The sequence below is a fragment of the Ochotona princeps genome, chromosome 25, assembly GCF_030435755.1.
Source record: "Ochotona princeps isolate mOchPri1 chromosome 25, mOchPri1.hap1, whole genome shotgun sequence".
Classification (NCBI taxonomy): Eukaryota; Metazoa; Chordata; class Mammalia; order Lagomorpha; family Ochotonidae; genus Ochotona; species Ochotona princeps.
Window position 1 is genome coordinate 10,535,566 of NC_080856.1, and position 13,407 is coordinate 10,548,972.

The following is a 13,407-nucleotide window of genomic DNA, read 5'->3' on the forward strand; positions in this document are numbered from 1 at the left end:
CTGAGCTCTTGATTTCGTTCCCATTAAGGCCTGAACTCTGCCAGCTCCAAATGTGAAACAGTGTACAAAGAGGGGAGCTTTTTAAAAAACATTTTTTTAAGTACTGGAAAAATACTCGGCTTGGATTCAACTAAACACACACAACCCGAGCCCATGATTGTGAAGACTGTGTTTGCTAAGTTCGTTTCTTCTTTCAACAGATATTTGTGGGTTTTATTGTGTCCCGGGGACTATGTTCATTTCTGCCAAAAAAGGCAGACAACCCTCTCTTTTGGGAAAGCTGAGTTTACCTGTTCATCACACAGACACACACAGCCGTTGGGGGAGGCACTGCAGGGGAACACTGGTAGGCAGGGATCCTACCATACGCGGCGCACAGGAAAATCTGAACTGTGGATAAGTAACTGAGTTTTGGAAGAGGGCAAGTCCTAATAGCCTTTCAGAGACACTGAAGAAGTACCCATTTTCTGATTTTATCCAATGTTCTTTTCTCACCTGTGAAATTCGGCAGTCTTTTTGAAACTACAAATTTACAGAAGAGTAAAGATGCAACCAATCATGTTTTTTTAGTGTCTGGGGCGTGTGCTGCTCTGTGAAGTCGGCTTCTGGGGGACACCCTGGGTACAGTGGTTAAGATGCCTCCTGGGAATCCCAGAAGCACCCAGGTTCCAGTCTCAGCTGACCTTCTGGGTCCTGCTTGTTGGTGATGGGCACGCTGGGGGCCAGAAGCCGATGGCTCAAGTGCTGGAGGCCCTAGGCCCAAGGCTGAGTTCCTCGGCTTAGCCCTGGCTGTTGGGAACGTTTGGGGACTGAACTAGTGTGTCGAAGGTTCTCTCCTCTCCCCCTCTCCTCTCCCCACTCTTTCCCCCTCCCTCTCTGCCCTCTCCTCATTCTCTTCAAATAAAGCATTGGAGGTGGCGGGGGAGGCGGGGAGGGGAGGTGGTGGTATCCCAGACAATAGCCTGGGGATGGGGCTAGGCCCTGGAAGATCTGTAGCTCTAGCAAGTTCAGAGCCAAACTTAACGTCCAGTAGGGAAACAGAGGCTGTGGGTAGCTTTTGAACAATGACACAATAGGCCCAGGAATGATGTGCAGTAAGATGATTCTGGCAGCTTCCTGTGAGTAAACTTGGGAGTTCTGTAAGGAGCTGAAGTAGTATTCACAGGAGATGCTGTGTTATTATTCTTAAAGATTGTTTATTTGAAAGTCAGAGGTCCTGAGGAAGATGAAGGGATGGACAGAGAACTCTCCCATCTCCTGGTTCACTCCCTAGATGGCTGCAATGGCCAGGACTGGCTTGGCTTGGGTCTAAGCCAGGAGCCACGAACTCCTACATGATGTCAAGGGCGCAAACACTTGGACTATCTTCTCTTGCTTTTCCCAGACATTATCTCAGAGAGCTGGATATGAAGTAGTGCAGCTGGGATGTGGAACCTGCCACTGTATGGGAGGCTAGTGTTGTAGGCAGTGGTTTTAGCTGTTAGGCAGTCCCACAAGACATCGAAACAAGTAATTTACTGAATGCTCACAAGCAGGCTAAAGCAGCTGTCCTCTTGAGGGCAAAACATTAGGGAGAAGACACAAAGGAGAATAAACTGGTTAGACCAAAGATCACACTGAATGTAATTAACAGCAAGTTTACAAGAGAGTTCTTCATTGCAACCTCCTGCAAGAAGGTGCTTATCCATATTTTTAATACATTTTTTATTATTGTTATTATTTTATAATACAGTTTCATATTCCCTTATCCCCTCCCCAGACCCCTCCCCGCCCCAGTTCCGCTATATCATTACTAACGTAAAGTTCTTCATACTCAGTCATATGTCCATCATTGTGGGCACGGACAATGGCAGAGAGTCCAGAATCCTATTGTCAAGATATAGTAAACAGTTTCATTGTAAGTCCATCTTTGTCTGAAAGTAGAAATGCATGCCACACTACATCCTCACATCTGAATGTTAGCCTCCATTTCACAGCTATCCATATTTTTATACCCATTCCACTGAAGGAAAAAAATCCAGGCTAAATTATTTGTCCAGTGTCACTCAGTTTCTAAATCACCTAGCTAGGACTGGAACCTTGTCAACTTCTTTTATGTGTCATGTTCCTTTTTACTCTGATGTATTTCTTTCTTCCTGTCTGAAGTCTGAGTGACAGTTCAGCTCTCCTGTACTGCTGAAGTCAGCAGGACTTCTGAGTTTGGATTTTGTTTGGTTGCTCTTTGCTTCAGTTAGCAACACCTAATATCGCACTATGCCATTAGTAAACCATGAGTGCTCAGTGAATGTCGGTGGGTTCGCGGGCTGCGCTCTTCCTTTGGAAACTTCACTCAAATCTGATAATCCTTGCAAGAATTTGACTCGGAGTGTGTTTATGAATGTAACCCAGGTGACACTTGACATGTGGTTTCCACAGCAATACCACCAGAAATTCTGTGTAATTTCTGATAATTTTTTCAGTAACCTCCCAGTACCAGCTTCCTGATACAATGAAAAGGAACTACAGAATCATGGTACATGTAACCCCTTCATTCTGCAGGACCTTAAGCTATCTCATCAAACTGATATACATGATATGACTGCAAGGAGAAATATACTATATTATTCTATTAAACTGAAATGTTTGAGACTGAGAAATATTTGATACACAGGGATTTGTAGAACTGTGAACAGATGTTAGCCAGCAAAAGACGAGGTCCTGGGCTGAGTCCCTAGCCAACAGCAGCCAGGCTAGGGGAATATGGGCTGGGTGTAGGAGCCAAGAGCAATTTTATGACAAAAATTTGGAGAAAGAGGTCTCAGGTAATCTCTCCCTTTTTCTCTCCCTCCCTCTCCCTCTTTTTCCCTTTCTTTCCCTCTTTCTCCCTCCCTCCCTCCAAAAAAAAAATTTGGAGAAGGAAATTTTTTACATTGGGCCTGCACTGACTACAGAGAAGAGAGGTGTACAGCACAGAACAGGGGCAGTGTTCAGCTACACGGGAACTGCACAAGAAGCACTGATGTTTCGAGGATGGTTGAGCTGTATAGTCCAGAAAGTTCGTTCACTTATCACACATAATGAGACCTGGTGGTCATTCAGCTGGAATTTCAGTCAAAGCTTCACCAGGTATTCAGGAATATGGAACGCGCTTGTTGGCTTGGCACACAGCTCCTAGCTGTTCAACTTCCTTTGTCTTCCCTTCCTCCGTTCTCCAGCCCTTGGAATTAAATTTAGAACATTTCAGAAATGTTTCTTCATCACTTCATAATGTTACTTTCTGATGAACAAAAAACAAAACAAACAAACAAACAAAAAAACCACTGCAGGCATCCCATGTTGAAATGCCAGTTCAAGTCCCACTTCTGACCCAGTTGCCTGCTTCCATGCTTGAGTGCCTGATATTGACATGAAAAGCAGGAATGGCACTCCTGGCTCCTGGCTTTAGCTGCCCAGGCTCGACTGTTGCGGTCACTTGGAGAGTGACTTAGCAGATGGAAGATCTTTCCCTTTTCCTGCCGCCACCCCTCCTTTTTCTCTGAGACACTCTTCTTCTCAAATAAAATGAAAATCCAAAAAAAAAGAAGAAAATCTTTTATTCAGTTACTTTTTTCTTTGAAACTATCACAGAATACGCTAACCAAAGCTACTAATTTCTTTTTCTAGATCCCAAACAGAAAAGTGATTTTTTTCCCCCATGTGTCCTCAGTGGCAGACTAAATAATCAGTGAGTCCTGAGTTCTGATTTTTGTTCAGCTCTAGTGAACTGTAGGCAACTTTCTATGGAAGATTTTTTTTTTTATTTAGACTTTGTGCATAATGATGCTACCTCTTTTATAGGGCTGTTGTGAGGACGTAATAAGATAATGCAAGCAAAGTGCTTAGCGCCTAGCACAGGACTTAGCGAAGGTCTTAATAAATGTTAGCTATCATCAGCACATTCTATACCAGTCTGCCTTCTGGGGACATGACCTGTGTCTTGATCAGCTGCCTGACGCATACAGTGTCTGCAATGGAAGTGCTTAAAAACTTTCGCTGTAATGTATGTTAATTGAAGGACGTTCTTATTTCACACAATGAAATGGGAGCTGCAAAATTGAGCTAGCAATTTATATGAGATCTGGAGATTACCCAAAATGTGGTTGGGGTCTCCAGAACAGGGGAGAAATGAGTCATCTCACAAACTCCAGTCTTACAAAATACCCGACTCTATTCCATGCTCAGTCACCGCTTAAATGTCTCCCTAATGGACTGCTTACTCTTTAAATCCTATCACTAAAGGACAAGACTTCAGCATCTTCAAATGATGTTCACAGGGGTAGATGGCACACGAGATGGAGGTAAAGAGGGAGGTAAAAGCTAAAGCTTTTATTTATTTACAGTTATTCCATTCTGTTTCCTTCTCCCCATAGGTACCACTCACCATAATCTATCATTCACAGGTATGTTGATTCTTTTTCAATTCAGGAACATTCCCTTTTTTAAATATGATAATTCACTTTAAAAAGTATTTATAGAATAAATTGGCCTGGCCTGCAGTGTGGCAGGATCCCGGGCAGTCTAGGCTTGGAACCCGGAATTTCCATCCTTGGGCTGCCGAGTGAGGTGCACTCTGGGTACTCAGAGCGTGGACTTACAGGGCATCTGGGAGAAGGCACAGGTGGGGATGAGCAGGGACCTGAGGGTTCATGTCCAAGTGAGGAATGACTTCTGTGGGACTTCCATGGAGAAGGCCAGTGTACTTGCAGGTAAGTGAGGGGGTTGAGACTGAGCAGTTTGGAGTGGGGACTGGGAGGATCTTTAAAGGTCAGACTGAAGTATCAGCACACATGAGAGGCGTGAATTGGGGTAGTTAACATCAACCATCACCAAATACCACTCACAGGCACACACTAAAGCTAGAGCTGCGGGCACACCTGGCAGGGCTAGATCACAGTATCCACCAGTGAGAGTCGGAACAGGGAACAAGTAATGTGAGACTGGGCCAGGACACTAACCAGCATGTTATGAATCAGGCCTACAACCAGACGCCACCAAATTACTCCAGGAAAATATTGGGGAAACTCAAGCAGACTCCTTTGAAAAGATCCCAGAAGTATAGGCAATGCAAGCAAAAATAAACAAATGGGATTACATCAAATTAAAAAGCTTCTTCATTGCAAAGTAAATGCTTAACAAAGTGAAGAGGCAAGCTATTCAACTCACAAAAGATTAATATCCAACATCTATAAAGAATTCCAGAAACTTAACAATAACAAAATGAACAATTCAGTTAAGAAATTAGCAAAGGCTATGAACAAGCATTTTTCAAAGGATGGAATTCTAATGGCCAATAAACACGTGAAAAATATTAAGGATCATTACACATCAGGAAAATGCAAATGAAAACCATAATAAGATTTTTATCTCAAGCCAATTAGCATGGTTATCATATTGGAATGAGAAAACAATCAATGCTTGTGAGAGTGTTGAGGGTGTGAGAATGGGTCCTAACCCATTATTAATGCAAAGGTAAATGGACAGAACTATTATGGAAGAAAGAATGGAAATTTCTTAGGAATCTGGAAAACATATCTTCAATAACTAACCATTCTCCTCCTGGTAATTTTCCCAAATGAAATGAAATCAGCATATAAAAACCCCTGGGTTTACTACAGTTCAATTCATAAGACTAGGATAAAGCAAAATAGATATCCGTCCATTGGTGATGAGATAAAGAAAATGTAAAATACGCACACAAACACACACACACACACACACACACACACTATGGAATACTACTCAGCCATATAAATAAAAAGAATGAAATGCTATCTCATGCAACAAAATGGATGTAACTGGGAACCATTATGCTTAATGAAATAAAGTAGTCCCAAAAGGACAAATATTGCATGTTTCCCTTGATTTGTGGCAACTAATACACAAAATACAAAAATGTATATTGGCAACCTTGACATTTTGAGATGTGGTTATTGTTCATAGTCCTTGTTTATACATTTTTTTTTTCTTTTTGCTTACTATTTGTTGAATTCTTTACCTAAAGGAGGGTTAAGCCTTTTAAGATGAAAATATGTCATTGTAAAAAAAAAAACGATATCCCAACTAGTACCATAAAATAAATGGCATAAAGAAGAAAGAGCTTTCTTATATATAAGTTTGCTTCATAAAGTTCATGAAAAATGAAATTAAAAGATGACTTTACTTTTGTATAAAAATTTGAAGTCTGTGCTTGATATTTTTATAACATGTTTTCATGAACATTTTAAAATCCTCTTCTACATAAAGTTAGAATGTTAAAATGTTTAAAAAATGGAAAAAAAGGAGGAAATAGAACTTTAAAGTATTTCTTAGTCTACTAAATTGCCTATCTCATCAGTAATTTGTGAATTTAAGGCATGTTAAAATGCGAAGCTATTAATTTTATTCATAATGCAGTTTTTAATATTAAAGAATAAGATCTGAATTTTAAAGATGAGTGTGTATGTGACAGCTTTCATGACTTTCTGTGCCAATCACTTCCTGGATGAGTTGACTTATTTTAGGAAACATGTTCTTAATCTCACAATATTTGACATAGACAAAGTAAAAAATTAAAGTACAGTTGAAGATATTAAGTTACACTAAGTAATATTGAAAAAAGGAATGTCTGCATGGCCAGAAGCTTCTTCCGGGTCTCCCATGTGGGTGCAGTGTCCCAAGGCTTCGGGCCGTCCTTGACTGCTTTCCCAGGCCACAAGCAGGGAGCTGGAAGGGAGATGGAGCAGGCAGGACTTGAACCTGTGCCACTATGAGATCCCGGTGTGTGCAACGCAAGGACTTTAGCCACTAGGCTACTGCACTGGGCCTAAATATTGCTATTTTTTAAAAATATTCACTTCTATTTATTTGAAAGAGAGGCAAATAAAGAAAGGTCTTGCGCCTGCTGGCTTATTTCCTGGATGCCTGTAACAGCCACAATAGATCCAGGGCAAAACTAGGCGCTGGGAACTCAATCAGGCTCTCCTACAAGGGTGAGTTTCCTCACATGCTTGACCCTCCTTCTACTTCCTTCAAGGGTCTATATTAACAGAAATGTGGAATTGGAAGTGGTCCCCAGGGCTGGAACCCAGGCATCCTTGATGTGGAAAGTGGATGTCCCAAAATGGCATCTTCACTGCTGTTTCAAATGCCTACCCAAATGTTATTTCTTAAAATGCATATTTATCCTTTTCTACTTTTATTTGGACGAGAGACAGAGGGAGAGATAGTGAGGAGAGAGAGAGAATGTTCCATCCAGCATTTTACTCCTTAAATGTCCACAAGGGTCAGGGCTGGGCCAGGCTGAGGCCAGGAGCCTTAATTCCCTTTGGGTTTCCCTTATGGATGAGTGGCAGGGCCCCAAGTACTTGAGCCACCACCTGCTGCTAAGAATCTGTAAGGACTGTGCTGGGCAAAGCCAGAAGGCGAGACTGTGACCAAGTCCTAGGAAAACACTGAACTAGAACTGTCAGTCCTAGAACGTGGGCTCAGATGTTCAAGGATGAGGCTAGGTCTCATTACTTAACAAGGTAGGTTTCTATCCAAGCCTACAGGAAACAGTGCCACCAATAGTTTTGGAAGGCCAGCCTGGATGCAGCCTGGATACAACCCTCTCTCCAAGATCAGGGGTCTGATGAAAGTTTTCTTGGACTAGGAGAGAGTTCACTGATATAGTAGTTTCTTCCTGGTGGGGGCCATGGCAGGGCCATGTAGGCATCCATATGAGGAAGCATCTGGTTCATGATGTAAGCTGTATGTCCTCTTGCTTTCAAAAGCAGTGGGGCTCTTGTATTTGCACTCATTGACCCATTACTGCTTCCATGGGGTGTTGTGAGCAGATGTAACTTTAGTTATCTGTAGGTCATGCGTGTATATGTGTGGCTTAGGTGATGCTACTACCCCTCACCTCATCTAGTTGAGAGAGTTGAGGGCTGTTTGCAGGTGGACCTGTTAAAACAACTTAAGAAATAGTAATTTATCACCTACCTTTTATGGCAGCAACCTGATTGTAAAGAATAACACAAGGCAAATGTTTGGCGTATGAGTTAAACCACAGCTTGGTGCACTCACGTCCCCTATTAGAGCAGGGTCGTGAGTTTGAATCCTGACTCTGTTGTTAATTGCAGCTTTCTGCTAATACACAGTCTGGGAGGCAGAAAGTGAAGGCTCAGGTGGCCAGATCTGTGCTGCCCAGACTGGGGACCAGACTGAGATCCAGCCTCCTGGCTTTGTAAGATCCAGCCCTGGCTATTATAGAAATTTGGAAAAGTAATGCAATGGATGGAAGATTTCTTGCTCATTCTCTCTCTCTTTCTTTGCCTGTCAAATAAACAAAATAAATAGGTTTTATAAATAGTAAGGGCCAACACTATGGTGCAGCAAGTGAAGCTGCCATGCATGCTGCTGGCATCCCATGTTGGAGAGCTGGTTAGTCTCCTACCCCCTTTTACATCCAGCTTCCCATTTTGGCCAGCTGCACAGGTGTCACAGTGGTGTCTGACTTCCGTATCTCCTTGGAGGCTGCCTTGCCTTGTGTGGAATACTTGACATTTCCTATTTTGTATTGATTCTTATTTTCTATATTTAATGATTTTTCACTCTTGGATTACTCTTATATTTGTTCATTTGATTTTGTTTTTTTGAAGGTTTTAGAATGTACTTATTATGTCACTCATTTGAAAGAAGATAGAGATCTCGCATTGGCTAATTCACTTTCCAAATGCCCTGGAGCTGGGTCAGGTCAAAGCTGAATGCCAAGAGCTGTGTTGGTCTCCCACGTGCAGGGACCCAAGTGCTTGAGCTATCTAACAGTGCTGCCTCCAGCTTGCAAAATGTTGGCAAGAATGGCTGGAATTTGCAACCCAAGGCACTCTGATATGGGATGTAGGTAAGCCAAATGGCATGTTAATCGCTACACTAGATGCTTTGCCCATGTAGGCTTACATAAACTGAACTTTGAGATTATTATTTTAGTCTTCTTCAGTAATAGGGATTTAAGGTTTACCCACACTATAATTAAGGGGTATAGTGCCTACTTACCATCAGATGATAGCTTTCTTAACTGTCACCCATGAAAGTAAACATTGAAGAGCAATGCAGTGGCTTAAGCTGATGTTTGGAGCATCTTCATCCCATATCATAATGCTGTATCAGGTCCCAGCTATTCTGTTTCCAATCTAGCTTCCTGTTAATGCACTCAGTAAAGGAGCAGATGATGGTTCCAGTTCTTGCGTCCCAGCCAACCACACGGAAGGCCTGGATGGAGTTTCAAGCTCACTCTCTCTGACACCATTCTTTTTGAATATACAAAATAAATAATATCTTTTAAATAGTAAAAATTAATTTTGTATTAAAACATAAGTGACTTTCAATAAGATATCTTCTGTGCAGCAGTGAAATTGGTTTTGTGTGCTTTAAGCTTTTGGAATTTTAACAGGTCACATTCTTGCAAGAGAAATTCCTACAAGGGTCTCTCTTGTGTGTAGGTATTTATATCCCAATGAAAAAGGACACACTTACTTGTCCTGGTAATTAAAACAGAAGGTAGGCTTTCTTGTTTTTGCATCCATGCATTACCTAAACCAAAATGCCTTTATTAAAAATAATTGAAAGTGAGGAAGCAAAAAGGAGGATGCTCATGAGAGGGAAGAAATTACAAGGTACATATTTGCCAAGTTTCATTTTTTCCTTGCCCCTAACCATCCCTTTCCCAGAGATAGAGATTTCTGGGGTTTCACTTTGACTTCTCTTTTTGAGGTGGTAATGAGCGAAAGAAAAGAGGAAGTGCTTGCATACTTGGAGAGTTCAGGCTGCAAGGCCCCTGGAATCTTTCATTCTTCTACTTACTTCCTATGTTGGAGTAAGGCAATTCAGTGTTGGTCTTCCTGGCAGGCGACAGGGATCCCACCTTGGGAGCCACTACTTACTGCTTCCTAGGGGGCGCATTCAGAGGAAGTTGAACTCTGAAGAGGAGCCAGTACTTGAACTTCAGTTTGGCCTGCTTGTGTCCTAATTGCTGCATCAAATGCTGCCCTTAATCTTTTTTTTCTTAAGTGAGAAAACAAGAGCTTAAAAAGTCATGAAAGCCATGTTGACGTCAGATTAAACATTGTAAATCGAAACAAGCTCTGATAAGAAGTACCCTACAGTTTGGGTGTAAGGGGGATGGACTTGGTAACCACAGAATGGTCAATCTTGAAAGCTTAGGAGAATTTATTGTAACTCACATTTGCATGCGAATCAAGCCGGCAACTCTGGCAGGTCTGAGAAGGGAACAAAAGACCATTTCTAGCTCTGAGAGTCAAAAAGGAGGCTGTGTTTCATAAAACCATCCCACATTTTTCCCTGCTTATTTTTAATGTCCTAATGTGAGAGATAAAGGGATGTTTTGAGGAAACTGAATTTCAATGTAATCAAGATTTACATACTTAAGAAAAACCCAGCAAATTCAGGATTGTTTTCACAAATGTGCAGAGCCTCCGGGGAGATGAGAAAGGCCTTCTGAAGCTTTCTGCGGTTGTGCTGCCGGAAGCTGGGAACTTGGGGGCGTGGCCACTGGGGACGGGAATGAAGAGCCAGAAGAGGAAAAGAGTTTTTCCCTGTCTCTGTGGCTCACAGAAAGGGGAAGCCGCAGGGGACCCCGGGCCTCTGGGCTCAGGGGGTGCAGCAAGGCCTGTAACCAGAACAGGCAGAAGTGCCAGCAGCCTGTCTTTAACCCTAGGTTGACACAAAGCCTGGAAACCTGCCAACCAGCCACCTAACCTTAGGAGAGGGAGTGCCTGGATCCTGTTCCAAGGCGTAGCGGAAGGGTAGTGCAACCAAGCAAAGCACCGAGATGAGCATTCCCCACTTACCTTCCGGAGCTGATCTTTCAAAAGGGGATCCTGCAGAGATGCAATAGCAGAAATGTGCAGCGAGCAAGATGGTATCTAGGGAAGTGGCCAGGGAGGGGTTCTCTGAGGGACAGGGTGTGAACGGAGGCCTGGGCCACACTGAGCCACCCATGTGATGCAGCTGGGAACAGAAGAAATTGTATCTAGGCTGGCCTTTGGGTCTTCGTGACTTTCTACGGCGTTGCAGGTATTGGAGTTGCATTATCACATTAAGGGGACAGTTAGCACATTTACCTTCAAGAGTCCTTCCCTCTATATACAACTACCAAAAAATCATATCTTATGAAAGTCTTGGTACAAAGATGAATAAAATCCAGCTTCAATTTATTGTCTTATGTGTATCTGGATACACACATATGCACATGTATATACATACATATGTTTCTGACTTCAACAGAAATGAGTTAAAATATTTTCCTGGGCTCCTGACAGTATCGTGCATCGTAGCTACCGAGCCTAATGGATAGGTCAAGTGTTGTGGGCCAGCCTGTTGGACCGCATGCACACAGACGCCAGGAGAGGACTCTCCGTGACAGGGCTAAGCTACGAGGAAGGATCAAAGTGTTTTAACACCTACCTTAGCTTTGCAACACATCTCTCTTTCTGTAGCATCCCACTAATATCCACTGCAGGAATTAATTCAATCTGCATTCTCCTGCTTGCTGCCTTTCAAGCTGTGCTCATCTGGATTTATCATGAATAAAAGGGTACGCAGTTTTAATGGCTGTGCCCTTAATTACACAAAGAGGAGCCTTGAGACTCTTCTTCAAAAAGAACTTGATTACATGTCCGTCAAGGGCCTGTCGTACCGCTTCATTTCCATCCACAGCTGCCTTATGCTTACAGCCATCAGAACACACAAAAGAAACACAAGTGGGATCGCGCAGGCTGAAGTGGGAGCTGGGGTCCTGTCTTCTTGGCTTCCCTTACAAGGTTCCCTTGAGGAATGACCTGAAGAACCCAGTTGGGGAGCCATGGCCCCCAGCACACTTGTTTTTGGAATCACAATGTCTGATGTGCTTCCAGAGACACTTGTCCATTAGATTAGATGACTTGCCTTCCTGCCAGACAGAATAGTGACTCATTTTGTGTCTCTGCATGATCTTGATCCCACAACCACACCCTGATTTCCTGAAGATAAAAATAGGATGACCAGAATGGAATCATCAAGTCAAACAATGTCCTGCTACTCAGGAAGAAATAATAATAGCACGGATGGGGGACTTGAACCCATCAGGCTCAGGTGCAGTTCTAAACACTGGGCACATGTTGACTCTTAGGGACTGGGTTCTCTCTTGTCCAGGCTCAAGGTGCGGAGTTTCTGTAGCTTGTCCAGGCTCACTAGCTCTGTATCTGTGGAGGAGTCAGTGGACCAGTCAGTCTGCCTGCAGGGACTGACGTTAAATTCCTGCTTGGGCTAGCCCTGACAGTTTCCATCCCAATATCAACTTCTCTCTGCTGGTTCCTTCTCCAGATGCCTACAGCAGCCTAAAGCCAAAAGACAGGTCAATCCAGGTCTCACACACGGGTGGCAGTGGCAAAAGTCCTTAAGCTACCATCTGCTGCTTTCCCAGGTCACGAGCAGGGAACTGGATGAGAAACAGAGCAGCTGGGATGTTGGCATTGTCACTGATGGTGGTTTAACCTGCTGTGTCTCAATGCTGGCTCCTTCACTTTCTTTCTCACTTCTGCTGCTCCTCCAGGGAAATTCCTTGCACACTGATACTATTCAGTCCACTGTGAACATCTCTCTGCACTTTGGACTTCAGGTTTTTAAAGATTTTGCTTATTTGAAGTACAGAGTTAGAGAAACAAGGAGGAGAAACACAGAGAGATATCTTTCATTCACTGTTTCACTCCCCAAAAGGCTTCAACAGCTAGGCCAGCCTGAAACCAAGAGCCAGGAGCTAGGAGCTTCATCCAGATCTCTCATGTGGACAGTGCATGCCTAAATACTTGGGCCATCTTCCACTGATTGCCCAGGCACATTAGCAGGGAGTTGGATCAGAAGTGGAGCAGCTGGGTTTTGAAGCAGAACCCTTATGGGATGCCAGCCATGCCAAGCGCCAGCCTTACCTGCTGTAATACTGCTCTGCCCGCACCCCACCCCTTTTCAGGTCTCGGGCCCAGCTGCCCCTTCTTTGGCACTCATTGGCACTGAATAGTGATGGAGAGAGCATGTCCGGAGGGCTCGGAGTGAAGCTTTTGAGTCCACTGCTGCGGATCCAGGGCTGAAGCCAGGTTAAGGCTGTCTCTGCTCCTCCAAGCCTTTGTTGTCTGGTGCTGCACTGCCCTCCCTGCGTAACCCACCCGCTATGCGTGCACGCTCTATCTGTGTCTCAGCATAGAGCCTTCCCAAGGGGGCACTGAAGCCCAGATGGATCCGTGGTGGGCGAGCTGTGTGGTGCGCAGAGCTCCTGGCACCACCGGGCTGGGTGCTCCCTGATCTCCGAGAGGCAGTCACGTGTCCTAAAAGAAGCTTGCTTGTTCAGTAGCCTGCTTAGGTTCAGTTTGAGACATG